Here is a 13,129-nt window from a genome sequence, read left to right on the forward strand (position 1 = left end):
CTCTGATGGCATCAAGGGAGAGTCCCACAGCCACAGGTGGGCCAGTGGCTCCTGTGCCAGGCTGGCTTGGCCTGGGATCAGCCTTTCCCTTGGCTCTCTGCTGGCTCAGAGCTGTTTTGGTGCATTTATGTGGTGCATCCCTTAGGCAAAAAAGCAGCTGCTGAAACCTGCAGCCATGGGAGTTGAGATATTCAAGGTGTAAGGAGAATATAACAAACAGGTTGTACCCCCAGATCAGCTGGACCCTTTTGAAGCATTGAAGGATCCTCTCCTTTCCTTCCATGGGAGATGAGGGCAGGTTGTTTCTAAAGTGATGCCATTGTCTTGATTTCTTACAGCCTGTGACATAGATGGGGCTGGGGAAGAGAAGTGGGAACAAGACTCTCCATTCCTGACTGAACAGTAAAATTAGGGCTGTAGAAGAGGAGGTGCTTATATGTAAAACAAAATCTGGGAGGAGAAAGGATTTGTTTTGCTACAACTTTGGCATTGAAATTCTAGGTCTTGTTTTGGCCTTATTTCAGTCATCAAATAACCTCTTTGAAAGTAATTAGGTGAAAGTCTTAAATCCTACGAAACCACTTGATTTTTTGGGTATGTTTTTTTTTGTTTTCCAAGCTGGGGCAGGAGTGAACACATGACTTCCACACCTCCCGTGCCGAGCTGGCCCTCAGCAGAGGCAGCAACAGGCTGAACCAGTTTGCTCATTGCTTTGTGTGCTCTCCTGTCCCGCCTGCCCTGGGAGGTGCTGCAGGAATTCCCCTGCCTGCAGCCACCAGCTCGGGTGTCCTGGTGTGTGCCCAGAGCCCCTGGCCAGCGACAGCCACCCGGGCCAGGCTGTGCACAGGAGCCAGGACGAGGTGGGGGCGCTGAGAGGAGCATCAGGACACGGATCCAGGAGAGTTTATGGCGTGTGCCAGGGGGTGAGCAGTGCAAGCAGCTTTCCCTTCCAGGAGGTGCCTGACTCCTGAGGCTCAGGTGAGAGCAACTTCTTTGAGCTGATGTAGGTTGAGCCTGGGGGATTGTTACCACCACAGGAGCTGGGGGATGTGGTTGGTGGAGGTACTCCTGGAGCTTGGGGCAGAAGGGACAGAGCATGAAGGGTATTCAGAGGGTTCTCCCAGGTGTATTTTGCATGGGTGCTGCTCATGGCAGACCTGCTCTTGATGTGGCTCCCGATGCTGGTGGCTCAGCTGGCCATGTGGGCATGATGTGGACCGTGGGTGGTGAGGGGATGGAGGCTCACAGCCCCAGAACACTTTCTGCTGCTCCCCTTGCTGAGCACAGAGCCCCACCAGCTGCTCTGCAGGGAGAACAGCAGCGATTTGGGCTTGGCTCTGTTGCCTGTCAGTCTGTCCCCCTGTAACTCAAGGGAGCTGCAGATGGAGCAGCCCTGGGAGGGCTCTGCACCCCCAGCACTGGGGCTTGGCACCCCCTGAGCTCCCCATGGGGACTGTCACCCTTGGGGTCAGCTCTGTGCTGGGCTCCCTGGTGCTTTGGTCACTATTTGAGATCTGAAACCATTGCACACAGGACACTGGGAGCTGCCTGACTGCCATCTGAGGCTTTCACAAGCTCTTGTGTACGAGTCCCTTGAATTACAATCTAAAGATGTGGAACTGTTGGCTGCCTTTCTCCTTCTCCTTAATCATAGTGGAAAATTTGCAGCAACCCCCGGAACACTTAGAAGAGAAACTGCTGATCTAAATGTGCTCTGGCACAAGGCACAAACAGCTGGAAAATGTGCCTTCCCCTGCAATCTGTTAAGGATGTGTAGCATCATCAAGGGCTATTCACTGGAGCTGGCACTGTGGGCCTGTGCTGTGTGTGACAGAAAATAAATGTTCTGTCCCCACCTTTCAGTGGGTTGTGTCCCCAGTGGGCAGGTGACAGATCCCTTTCTCTTGTGGCAGATGCTCTGCCCAACAGCTCAGCTCTGCCTTGGGAGGGCTGTGGGAGTAAATCCCTGCAATGGAAGCTGGCAGCAAGCAGATTGGGAAACAGATGGTGCTGTGCTACAATTTTACCTGCTGTAGGGCCAGTGCATCGCTTAGCAATACAGACACAGGAGTTGCAGTCCTTTGGCTGCTGTGTTCCTGGTGGGGGGAGGAATTATTTGATTTAATATTCAGCAGCAGGGGAAGGGGGAAAGGATGTTCACTGTAACTCTTTTTATATTTTCCTTAACTCCCTGAGGATTTGAAAATGTAACACCAGCTAGATTTGGTTTTGAAGCTCAGAATTTATTTTCCCCTTCTGTGAGTGAGTTGTGTGCTGAGGGAGCTTGCTGTCTCATTGGGGACAGGGAAGGGAAGGTATCTCCAAGAAGGGACAGATATCCCCATGTCCCTGCCAAGGCCATGGAGTGCCTGGGGAGGGTGGGAAGGACAGGGCTGTGATGGGGGACAGTCCCCTCTATCTATCCCCCCCTAAGGAGCAATGTTACTGTCTCTGCAGGCAGCCTGTGGGACATTTGAGCCCCTTTCAGCTTTCAGCTGTGCTTTCTTTGCCCTCCAAAGCCCCAGTCCTGGAGCTGTTCCCACCCTAAGCTCCCACCTGCCTTGAGGTATAGGGGGAGGAGGGAATGAAACTGGGTGTAGCAGGGTCCAGCCAGAAGTAGCTGGAAGTTCTCCTTCCTCCTGGTGTGGAACTGTGGGGAGGGAGGAGCAGGAGCTCTGGTTCCCCATGCCTGGATGTCCCCTGTCCCCGTCCAGCCAGGGTGCACAGGGTTGGGTTTCTGGGAGCATCCCCCAGGACCAGCTGGGCAGGACAGAGTGACCTGCTCAAACTGCCAGGCCAAGGGCCCTTTGTGCTACAATTTTGCCCATTAATGTGAATGAGAACAGCAGACTTTAAAAAAAAAAAAAACCTCAGTTTGATGCTCTGACCTCTGAAAGGGCCTAATATAAGCACCCCAGCTCTACTTCCAAGCATCCTCTTCCTGCTCCAAATGGCTTCCTTTTTCCTTGGCTGAGGTCTCACGTCCTCTCCAAGGAGGAAGGGAAAAATACATTACAATTCTGCAGTCTTGGCAAGTGAGGAATCACACCCATGAAAACAAATAGCCGCTAATTAGGGCCATGAGAAGCTGATTGAATCACAGCTCTGATAATGGCAAGGGCAGTTTTCAAGTCTGCTTCACATCCCAAGGGGGCAGGGAGAGGGAAGCAATGGGATTTCTTCTTTTAGGAAGCCATTTTAACCCCTCTTATCCATTAATTTAAAAGTTTCTCTGCCAACAGGTACTATTCAGTCCTCAGTCTGCGTTGTCTCCATTGGAAGTTGAGGGGGAACTGAAGTTACTGCCTGAGATAATTGTTAACAAATGCAGAATTCTCATTTGTGCCCATTACAACAGGAATAACTTTAAAAGTGTATGAATGGTCTCAGATTGACCCCATTGGGGAGTTGATGCTGTTGCAGGATGGCCAGAAGAGAGATCAGGGAATGTGGGGAGCCTGGCTGGGCTAAAGCCCCACTCTCAGCAAGTCTGCTGGGCTTCCCTTTTTGCCAAGGTGATGAGGAGGGAAAAGCTAAAAGGAGTTAAAAACCAGAAGAAAACACTGGATCTGAAGTATATTGAGTTTTAACAGCCTGTTTTATCAACAGTCCTTTGGCAAAATGGGAGAATGGGCTTTACCATTGCCTTTTCCCTTCTGTTCTCTCCAGTTAGCTACAAAATCAGTGACTGAGCTGTGGGCTGAGGTGACACCCCTGCCTCTGCACCCTTTCCTCACCCTCCACAAGTGCTGGGATAAGTAAAAAAAAACCAAAACAACACAGTTTTTCCTGTGGATCTGCCCATGGCCACCAGCTGTGGGGACAGATGTGCTGGCAAGGGGGGAGTTGCTGTGCCCCCTTTCTCTGGTGGGGTTGTGAGGAGGGGCTGAGCTGGGTGTGCCCTCCCCTGGCAGGGACAGGGCTCTGTGCCCACTCCTCACCCAGCTCCTCACCCTGTTCCCTGCAGGCTGAGCTCTGTGTGTGCCCTCCCCTGGCAGGGACAGGGCTCCATACCCAGCTCCATGCCCACTCCTCACCCTGTTCCCTGCAGGCTGAGCTCTGTGTGTGCCCTCCCCTGGCAGGGACAGGGCTCCATGCCCACTCCTCACCCTGTTCCCTGCAGGCTGAGCTCTGTGTGTGCCCTCCCCTGGCAGGGACAGGGCTCCATGCCCACTCCTCACCCTGTTCCCTGCAGGCTGAGCTCTGTGTGTGCCCTCCCCTGGCAGGGACAGGGCTCCATGCCCACTCCTCACCCTGTTTCCTGCAGGGTCAGGTCCTGCTGACCTCAATGGGCTGCCACAGCCCCCGTGGCCACCCCAGCTGTGTCCCCTCAGCCTTTCCCTCCCTCTTCCTCTCTCATTGTTTGTGTTTCTGACATTTCCCCACGTCACTGCTCCCACCCTGCAGTGTCTGATAGCGCTGCTGGCGTCAGGCCTTTCTCTTGGGGATTCCTTCATAAAAAAGAGGGAAAATTGCATCAAGACTTGTGGATTTCAAAGGAGGTCTGCTCTGTCTAAACTCGACCTGTCTTGGTGAGAAGAACTTGGAATTTCTGTAGCATCAGTGCAGATTTCTTGTCCAACTCCTGGAAGCTCCTGGGCAAACACGAGGGTGGCAACTGGGGGAGGACTGAGCCTTGTGGAGCACAGAAGCTGAGTTCAGGGTTTTGGTGCAGATCTTGTGGGCCACAGCGACATCAGCAATGGATTAAAAACCTGTATGAGTTCCTGGGGCTGTGTAGAAAAAAAAATATTTTTATATAAGTATATTTAATATATACTTGTATTAAAGAAGTATATTTAATAAAAGGGTGGCTTGAATAGCCAATGACTGCAGGATGCCTGCTGGGGCTGAGGAGAACAGGACAGCAGTGGCAGGAGGAGCTGCAGGAGGTGGAGAGTCCCCACTGGGCTCAGTGTGTTTGTTGGTGGGGCAGCTCGTGGGGCTCCCAAGGCATGCCCAGCCTCCCCATGAGCCTATTGAGGGTAGCTGGAGGCTTTCCACTGCTCTCAATGGGCTTTGGATCGAGCCCATGACATGCTGCTTGTTTGTTTTGGATGCCTGGTGAGGATGAAAACATCCTTTCAATGGCTGCTCTTTCTCCTTCTCCTTTGGATCAGCTGCTCCTTGCACCCCAGAGCCACAGAGTGACCCCTCTTTGGGAAAATGCCATGAGCTGCTCAGCTTGTTTCCTTCTCCACAGCCAGATTCAGCCACCCTGAAGCCAGGCTCACCTTCAAGAGATGCTTTACACCAGAGCTCATCTGGTCTAACAACAAGACATCCCAACCTGCCTCCTTTCAAATTTTAGATGGTTATTGCCCATTTATTTGTCCAGAGCTGGCAAATGAGCACTTTACAGGTACTTTGTTAATAAAATGAGGCACTAATTGTTGTAGCAACAGATGAGACATTGTGAAATGTTGTTTTTGTGTTTCCTAGCTCTGGAAGTGCAATTGCAGCAGACCTGTGTTCACAGAAAACATCAGTCCATAGCACCAAAAGTGCTGGCAATTTATTATATGGACTTACAGTACCAATTTATTTTTGTCTTTTCTATTAACAAGTGCTCTCTCTTTCCCCTGGTTAGTGATTGTCCCCTGGCTGGGAAAATGCACAGCTCTGCCTCAAAGGATCTGGACTGACCTCACCTACAGCAGGTGCAACGAGATCCATTGTCTTCAGACTGTGCAGGATCAAATCCCAGATAAAAATGTCCACAGGACCATTCTCCTGGGCGTGCTGGAGGGGTGGGGCTGGGGCCCGGGGGAGGTGAAGTGGGTGCTGGTGTGATGCTGTTCACAGGGCTCTCAGGTTGAGGGAAAAGATGAGGATTTGACTCCATGTCAAAGGAGAAGAAGGCTTGATTTCTTATTTTATGATATATGTTACCTTAAAGCTATACTAAAAGAATAGAAGAAAGGATGTCCTCAGATTTCCTTATTCTAGCTAAGAATAGAATAGGAAAGAATGATTACAAAGGTTTGTGGCTTGGACTCTCTGTCCGAGCCAGCTGACTGTGATTGGCCATTAATTAGAAACAACCAACATGGACCAATCCCAGATGCACCTGTTGCATCCCACAGCAGCAGATAACCATTGTTTACATCTTGTTCCAGAGGCCTCTCAGCTTCTCAGGAGGAAAAATCCTAAGGAAAGGATTTTCCATAAAAGATGTCTGTGACGTGCTGGTGGCCCTGGAGAGCATCAGCTGCTCTGCTGTGCTGCTGCCCTCATCCCTGCCAGCCAGCAGCCCTGGGGATGGGCTACTTTAAATAAGGGTTTTGATGGTATCAGTATTGGTGCTCTGCTGGGCCAGATCCTGAATGGACACAGAAGTGAATCCTGCTCTTGCTGGGTTTGTGGCCTGGAACTGGGGATGGGGAGAAGAAGCACAAAGGCATCCAAGATGTTGTCTTGGTTGGTGTTTGATGGAGTGCAGTGATCTGAGCTCTGTCATCTGCTACCTAGGGAAGGGCAAGTCCTTTCCTGGGTGCACCTTCCCTGGGCTAGGCATGACCCATAAAGCCTAATCAAGGGCAGAGCATTGCTCTGAGTCATGACTTTTCTGGAGGCTACAGCATCCTGAGTTACTCATCCTAAGAGAATGAATGCACTGAGGAAATAATTATAAGAGTTAGATATCACTTATTCTCACTCTTTAAAAGATTCTTGTCAGGAAGCTGGTAGGCTTGGGTTCTTATTTTGCCTCTTTGCCCATATATATCATGCAGAATGCTGAAACTTTACTATCTCATTTATGCTTCCTCTTACAGAGCTGTAGATGTCTGCCCAGAATTTAGGTTATGCACTAATTCTGCCCCATTTGCCACAGATTAACGAGGCTATAAAATAATCATAAAGCTGGGGCAGCCCTGGTTTTCCATGCTCCTCACGTCCTTCCATCTACTGTGAAATACTTCATCCAGCAGTAATTACCTGGCTTCTCCAAGCTCCCTTTAATGCTCCTTGACGACTCAAAATGAAGGAGACGCTGTCCCACGTTTGTCTGGGACATTAGCAGGGCAATGGCAGCATCCATGGTGGTGCCTAGGGGAAGCTGGGCAGGTGTGGCACCTCTTGGGGAGCAGGGTGTCCACCTGAGTGACCAGAGCTGGGGAGGAGCCCCTCCTGCAGCCAGGGACAAACCAGTGGGGCTGGATGTGTCACCTGCCTGGAACCCTTTGGTCCTGCAGACCTGGGGCCTGCCAGGTCTCTGGTAAGACCCTGAAGCACTTCATGGCTCCAGTGAGGTGATGGGCAGAGGAGTGTCCAGCCACAGAGAGGAGCCTGGCACTGCTCCAGCTGCTGCAGCAGGGCTGGCTGTGGGAGGAGAAGGGACTGGGCTCACTCACCTGGGCACAGGAGGTAGAAATTCTGTCAGCATGGTGTGTGAGTGCACAGATGATGTTAGAGTTTTTTCTCCAAAACCAGGATGTTGAAAGTATTTTGTGCACTTTATTACTCTCCCCTGCCGCTCTGGGGGAGGTAGAGGTACAAGATGAAGGTGCAGAGGGTGTTTTGTCTCTTTCTATAATTTATTTTCATGGTGTATAATTTATTTTCAAAGGGCTGCTTGCCCTTTGCTCTGCAGGGTCTCAGTCCCTCTTTGGAGGCTCCTGTCCCCTCTCAGGCTTGGGGACCATCTCTGAGGGCTGGTATTGGGGTAGGAGGCACGGCACAGCCTGCATGGGAGTGAGAGTGACCTGCTACAGAGCTGGGACCTAGTTAGGAAACCCTGATGTGAAATCAGCACCTTCAGGTAGGTGAAATCAGCAGCTTGGAGAGAAATTGCTTTTCCTGCCTCAGCTTGCCAAGGCAGCCACAGTCTCCCCCCCTGTGCTGTCACTTCCCCTGGATGCTCCCCAGAAGGACAGCCCTGAGCTGGGGTTGGGGTGTCCTCCCTCTCACAGGGGGCTGGTGGGGCTGAATCATTTCCTCTGGCAGCTCTGTCTCAGGGAGGGAGGCTCTGGGTGATGCCCTCTCTGTTGGTGGTGCCAATCTCTGCACTCTGAGGATGCTCCACATTTCCACCCTGTGCCATTTGATCTCTGGCTTCCTCCAGATGTGACCTGGGAGTAGAACCAAGAGCAGGATGGTTTCCCATGTCACTGGTGATGACTGTCCCCTCCTGAAGGAGCTTTCCTTGAGAAGGAAGCCCTTCCCACAAAGCAGAGAACAAGAGGGTGGTTTTCCAGGCTCCTGCCCCATCCTGGAGCAGGGAAGGCAGTGTCACATCCTGAGCTGCTGTGCTGTGTCCCTGGGCAGGTCTCTGTGCCCACAGAGGTGCAGACAGTGGTGCTGGTGGCTGGGTAGGTGTCAGCCTCCCTGCTGGTCCCCATCCTGCTCTGCTGGCCATCACCATGCAGCTGAGAAAGGACAGAAACCTGTATTTAGAAAGCATTCTAAATGGGATGCTTTGTTCTGTGTGATAGAGGCAAATCCTCTTTCAGCTGGAGATCAAACTCTTTTCTCCCATTTCCTCATCCTTCTTTCCTCACAGGTCTGGTGTTTCTCCCTACTGGGTATCTTTGTGTTACAAACTGACTTTGAGGCTGTAAAGTTCTCCCACCTTAGAAATACAAATTTAAATTTATAAATTAGAAAAATTTAAATGTATAAACATTGAAGTACAATGTGTGTGTAGGTCCATGTTAGTAGTGACCTGCATCAGAAGTCCTGCTCCCTGCTGCCAGGTGTCACGTAGCCTCCTCGAGCGTCCCCACCTGACTGATGGTGTTTGGACACGTGAGGTTTCACTGAAGCCAGTGGAGCTGGGCTAAATTACAGCCCTGCTGCACTGGCCACAGGCTATGGGAGGAACTGGGTTTGTGATTGAAAACTGGGTGATGCTGTTCTGCTGGTGATAGTGTGGCAGTGCAAGGTGATAAACCCTGACTGGTGAAACTGGAGCATCTGCTGCTTGTTTTGAACCTGACCTGATTTTGTAGTTCTGGGTATGGCAGGTATGAAATTTGCTGTTTGAGGAATCAGCAGCTGCTTAATCATTTATAAAGTTAAAAGACTGTGGCACCTCATTTCTGATGTGAAGTGCTAATTAGTTTACTGTGGAATCCAGACTGCAGGAAATTTGTGTTTCTGGCACAGTGGCTGTTCATCTTTAAAAATGTGTTCATCACGGTGTTGTGTTTATATTATTAGTGTAGAGCAATACAGTGCAGCCAAGGCTCTGTGAGAGGAGGGAAAACAGCAGCACCTCCTTTAGAAATATGTAAGGCTGCTGTTAAATAAGCTTGTTAGAGGCTGTGCCTCATCCAGAGATGAGAACATTAGGCATCAGCCTCCCTCTGGAGCTGTGGATCATTTTGGGTGTAGTTGTGGCTTTCAGCTACAGCAGGCACTTGACACAGGTGCAGTTCAGTGGGTGAAAGCTGGGAATTGAAATTCCTGGTGTAGAACCTGATAAATAAATAGCTTCACTGGATGCTGTTGTTAGCCTTAAAGGGGAGTAGCATGGCCCTTTCATTCTTTCTAAATTTAATTTTGATAATGTGAATGGCAGTAAATAAATCATTGTGGAAGTGTAGACTTAATTTCTGAGAGGTCCCCAGATTTGTGCTATATGAAGGATTAAGTAGGTTAGTTAGAGGCACATTATGATTAATTCTTTTTGATAATCTCAAGGAACAAAATTGGTTTGCAGACACTTTTACCAGAAGTTGAATCTTGCATCAGAAGCTCTCGATCAGGGCAGGTTGGATTACAGATTTATCCTGTGCACTGGTGCTGCTGCTTAAGCATCTTATGTACTGAGAGGTTAGAACATCAAAGAGAGGGTGCCCAGTGTCTGCATTTCACTTTATATTTAAGTTGGTAATTAAGGGCCAGAGTGTAGCAAAACCCATTTTTGAAAAGTCGCTTCATCTTTATTTGGGGTTAATTGCATTAATGGTCACAGCTTGACAGGCTTGGTTCATGACAGGAATTTAAAAAACAAAGTTGTAGGGGATATGCAGCCTTCAGCATTGTCTGAAAGTCCTAATTCCCAAGTAATCCTGTTGTTCATGCTCATGAAACCGCCTACAAAACAGCACCTTTGAGCAGTGCTTAAGTTTATTTTTAAAGGCAGTGTAATTGTGTGCTGTTGGCTTCTAACTTGAGCAAAATGGGAAGATTTTCATGCAGATCTGCACAGAGATTTGTACAGAAAGGAGAAGCACGTGTGGGTGAAGCAGGATGAAGTGGGACTGCAGCTGGTTCCTGGTGGGAATTCAGAGGACAAGGAGGATTTTGGGTTCTGGCACAAATCTCAGTGATGCTCCTCATTGCCCTGGGTGGGCTCAGGGCTTCAGGGCTGGAGCCCTGGGAGTGCAGGTAACAGCAGATGTCAATAGTGGTGTGTGCCATGAAGCAGAATTGCCTCTCATAACTTTGTGAGGGCTCTCTGTGGGTTTTTTGGTTTGTTGTTGTTCTTTTGTGTGTGTGTTCCCTGAACTGTACTGCTTTCCCTACGGAATGTTACAAATATTGGCTGCAATCAGGTGTAATCAATATGAGTGCAGAGTATGGATCAGAGCATGTTTTAAAGCTCTGGTCAGGACAGACATCTGTGAGCCTGCAGAATTAGACATTTTATGCATCTGCACAATAACTCACCTTTTTTGGTGGAAGGTTCAGAGACTGAAAATGATCAAAGCTTTAATTTCATTTGCTATCACCAGGGACTTTGTGTGTGTGTGTGTCCTTTCCTGCATGTCTAATCAAAAGTCCTATCTAGGAGCAATACTGCAATGTAGATTTAAAAGCAGATTGATGCTCTTGTCCTCTGGCCTCACAGGCAGATGAATTCTTTATTCATCTTTATTCTGAACTTCATATGAGCAACTTTGAAAAGAGGAGCAGCATTTCAGCTAAGCCTGGTTCCATTAATTTTGGCATAGAGGATAACATGCAAGGAAGCCTGAGAATCCACTTGGGATCATCTTTTCCTATTATGTTGGTAGCAAACCTTTGTTCTTTTTATTACTCATTATTCTGGATCTGCAGTCAATAATGTGAGGAGAAGCATGAGTCTGCCACACATCAAGTTTTCTGTTGCCTTTTCAAGTGACATTCTCCTTAGATCACTGTTGTGTAGGCTTATTCCTTATCAGCAGTGAATGCTGTGTTGTTCATATGACTGCACATCAAACAGATCTGCAGTAGCTGTCTCTTGTGCTCCCCTGACAGTGGTACATGTATCTACAAAGACATTTTCTGAGAGCCCTCTCCCCCTCCTTCTCCTCACAGAATAGAAATCTGGATGGTAGAGCCTTTGGAAACCACCTGGGTATTTATCCTGCTGCCTTTCCCTTGCTGAATTTTGTTTTCTGTTCTGACTCTAAGGAGCTTGGGTATTATTTAGGTATTTCAAACTAACCCACATACAGTCAGGTTCTTAGAGTGGAAGTCAATAAAAGACTAAGACTGATGTGAATGGATAATTCATCAGCTGCATATAACTCCACCCAAACTATCCTGAATTGCATTTAGCTGCTCTTTGCATCACAAACTTCCTTTGCTTTTTATTTCTGTGTGTGTTTAACACTGTCCAGGTTCAAGGGACAGTGCACTCCTGTACTTGGGTCAGCTGGGAAGGTGAACTCCAGGTGGGGCTTAATTCTTGTTTTATCACCCAGGGATGAAAAAATGGGTGAAGTTTCTGTTTGTGAGACTGGAATTGAAGTCCATGTGCCCTGAGAATAAGGGTGGAGAGAAGGTTCTTGCCTTGCTCCAGCAAACCCATGGAGCTGTAACTTTGCTGTAGGAACGTAAAGCCTGCACAAGGTGATGGGAATGTGGAGCTGGGAGCAGTGAGGAGGGAAGGCCTGAGTACCTCTGGCTCTGCCTTCTGAGCTGGAGCATCTGAGGCCATTGCTCAGGCTCACAGGAGCTTGTGAAGCATGAAGAAAACTGTGCAGAAATGTAAGTTCAGTGTAAAGATACCATGGATCATAGAGCTATTGAAAAAAACCAAACACGCAAACAAACCCAAAAGCAAAAAACCTAGCACAAATCTGCTGTGCTCTGTTGAAAGAGAAAATCATCATCCTTATTTTTCAATCTAGTTAGGTAATGGGGGGAGGAAAAAGGCAAAACAAAAAGGCACTGAGGGCAGCAGGCACAGCACAAAACCACGTAAACTTTTCCTAGTGGGTTGGTTGGATTTTCCTGGCACAGGACAGTTCCCTGAACTGTTTCTTTAGCTACAAAGGTCCTTTTCTTTTCTTCTAGAAATGGCACTTGAAAACTGAATCTTTTTTTTTTTTAATCTCTGTGTTTAAATTTGGATATGACTTGACCACAGTGAGCAGATGCCATTGGAGATTTTCCTGGCTGATTCCTCTCCAAAGCAGTGTTCTGTGAGGGAATGGCAATTCCCTGCTGCCCAGCCTGGCACTGCTGCTGGCTCAGGTTATTAGAATAACCCCATGGATATTTGTGACCACTCTCTCCCAGTGGAAGAGGGAAACCTTTTCTGTTCAGTACCTGTGGATTGCTGTCAAAGTCCTCTAAACACAGTGGTGGGCAGCACTGGAGGAGGAGGAGGAGGATTCTTTTGTGGCTACAGGCTCTGAGTAATTCCAGGGCATGATAAAACCCGTGGAGTGGAAATATGGATGGTGGATTTCACTGTAGAGCCCAAATCTTTCTTTGTCTCTTGTTACAAGCAGCCATATCCTCCTCTGCTTGGGCTCACTTTGTAGCAGCTTTACCCAAATGAGCTTTACCCATTTGAAATGTGGTTGTTGTTTTCCCCATATGAAAGCAAGGCTTGGAGTGACCAGAACCCCCTGGCACCAGCACAGCCAAGGGACAGCAGCACCAAGAGGACCAGGGCTGCATTCACTCTGTCATGCATGAAAGGGAAGGGGGGGATCTCGGAGACACAGGTCCAAAGCCTGTCTCAAACAGGCAGGCAGGCATCTGCCTGCAGAATTACATCACCCAGCTGCCACAGCAGCGCTCACGGCGTGTGAGCTCCTGCAGTTGGGAGCAGGCTGATGAATAAGGGATGAAGGGGGGGTTTGTGAATGCTTCCACTGAGCCGTGGGCACGCAGGTGTGTTCCTCCCGTGAGGATATTTGGGACGGGCATGCAGTGCCTTTGGGGAGGTTTGGTGGGATTT

At 49.0% G+C, this 13,129-nt stretch overlaps 1 protein-coding gene across 1 annotated transcript in view; it reads left to right on the forward strand.

Annotated features, from left to right (window-relative positions):
- The window catches only part of FRMD4B (FERM domain containing 4B), a 126,339-nt gene that overhangs the window by 33,434 nt on the left and 79,776 nt on the right, over positions 1-13,129 (forward strand). The window lies entirely within an intron of this gene.

Source organism: Agelaius tricolor, unplaced genomic scaffold (genome assembly GCF_023055355.1).
Source record: "Agelaius tricolor isolate 1412-34295 unplaced genomic scaffold, bAgeTri1.0.p SCAF_14, whole genome shotgun sequence".
NCBI lineage: Eukaryota > Metazoa > Chordata > Aves > Passeriformes > Icteridae > Agelaius > Agelaius tricolor.